This window comes from Lampetra planeri, unplaced genomic scaffold, assembly GCF_965212315.1.
Source record: "Lampetra planeri unplaced genomic scaffold, kcLamPlan1.2.h2 scaffold_1409, whole genome shotgun sequence".
NCBI classification, from domain to species: Eukaryota; Metazoa; Chordata; class Hyperoartia; order Petromyzontiformes; family Petromyzontidae; genus Lampetra; species Lampetra planeri.
The window spans coordinates 27,211-29,670 of NW_027614130.1; positions in this window are offsets into that span (position 1 = coordinate 27,211).

The window sequence follows — 2,460 nt, forward strand, 5'->3', positions numbered from 1 at the left end:
GAGAACCGAGCTGCATCGTCAGAGGCAGGAACGCTCCTCTTTGCTCAGTGCGCCCCCGCAGCACTCACTCCTCTGCACTCTGCATCACCTCAGTTCCTCTCGTTTCCTTGTTTCTCTGTCGAGGCTTCCTGCCGGCTTCATGCAGTCTTCTTTTACTGTGACACTTCAGTGTTGCTGCCTGTAATACCAAATGCTGTGTTGTGTAACTGGACGACGTTGACTTGGTGACCTTCAATCATTTAGAATCTAAAAATCTGCTGATGGTAGTTGTTTCTAGAGACTCCTCGTGACTAATCTCAAAATCTGCTGATGGTAGTTGTTTCTAGAGACTCCTCGTGACTAATCTCATACCTGGGAAGATGAAGTCAGTGTAAACTCCGAGTTCAGCTGTTGCGTTAATGATGTAAGCGCTGAGAAGCCCCCAGCCTACTCCACAGCTGCCTTTTGCCGCTCAGGCTTGCACATACCTGTAACTGAGAACTCATTTTGAGTGGTGTGATTATCTGTAATTGTTCAGGTTTTAATAGTCACAGACATGTTTTGTCTATGTTTTTTTTCTTTAATAACGCAAATTGTTCAGATTTTATTGTGTTAATTTTTTTTGCCCCTCATGTTACTTTGATTATTATTATTCCAAAAAATTGTTATAGCTGGTGGAACTTTCCATTTAAAAAAAAGTATTATCAAGAGCAGAGGGCAGAACCCTGGGCCCAGAGGGTTTTTGGAAGTGGACCCATCTTAACAATTTTTATCGACTGATGATTTTTGCAGTCTCAGACATAACGGAGGGCAACCTCAGTAACATCTGCAACCAACCACAGGAAAATTAACTTCATAATGGCTTTTGCTCTTTTTTTGTACATTTAGTGCCTTTTTTTACATCAATAGACTTTAAGATGTACTAGATCGACCTGTACTCGCACATTTCCGAAGTACATTTGAAAACATGAATGAACAAAACGTGTCTGTATCCTTTTAAACAATAAATATATGTAAAAACCTGCTTTTGTTCAGTTGTGATGTTGTTAACAGAGTCTTAGAAGATGACATTAAAATTAATTATGCAAGAACTGTGGCGCACTCATAATAACATGAACTGTCATTGATGCACTGAAAGTAAAAGACCCAGTCCCTTCATTTAACAATATATAATTTATTTACAACAATTTCAGGATCAATTACTATACATACCTTTCTGAAATGTCATAGATAGTTATATATGTATATATATACATAAGGCCAAGTAAATACTTGAAAGCACTTAGAAACGAATTTCCAAAAATTCTACCCACAAATCCATATCATTGTCCAAAAAGTCCAGAAAACCTCGATCAGCAGAAGTTTTTCCATTACCCACAAAAGTTTAGACGACAATTTACATTGACGATAAGGAACACAAGAGGTTGAAAACCGAAAAATAACAAGGATTATACAATTGCATAAGCGTTGCGGCGTGTAATAAATACAGCATTTTTGACTTGCAGAAAGGCAAGGACATAGAATCAAAAAACTCAACAGAAAAGAAGTCACAAGTACAGAAGTCTATTCTTAGCTCAAGAAGAAAACAGCTCAGTCAGTGACGGTTTACAGGTGAGTTATGAACACACCTATGCTCACAAACACACACGCCAGACACGTCCTTGACACTGAATAGTACGAGTGATACAAAATGTACAGTGAGATGGAACCAATCTTTAGCCATGACACATGAAAATTATAGAGCACTGAGCGAAGCAGGCATGTAACAGAACTATGACGCCCCGGAATTCCATCATGACAGCGACTCATCACACAAAGATTTGTCGGACAAGTTAGATGTGAAGATAGATGCTGAACATCCTGGCAGCTGGTGAATTACATTACTGAAATGTGCTTAGACAACACATCCAACACAATAACAGGGGCGATAAAATTTTACACAGTCTGACTGTACAACTGCCACAGCTCATCGAAAACATGCTGTGTCAACAGCGGCTTGTCAGCGTCCAACATCTCATGTCCTCCATCCAATTAGCCTCTACAGTCTCAGTGGAGTGATTCACTGCGCGTTGGTGACGCTACCCCTTCTTTTCTAAATGCTTGGAGTTGAAACAAATAATTAGGTAGGGTGAGGACGGACAAAATGTGTGTAGAAACTTCTTGTAAAACGGTCTCTAAACCCTTAACACTGCAAAATGTCGTCACTGCTAGATCGCCAGAGGACAGTATAGAGGCAAACACGTCACGGTTCAGACTTGACAAATGCACCAGTTGAGTGTCTTTTTTTTTGGCTTCATAATAAAATATAATTTACATTTCTTTACAAAGTGAGGGGGAGAAAAAAACGGACACGGTTTTACTGCTCGAACAAACAGCATCAAGTCACTTCAAAGACAAAAGCAAGGAAACAAAACTGACCTGTAAGACTTCACGGCTGGTACACTCTATGCTAGTAAAACAATATTTGAATGATTCATCATG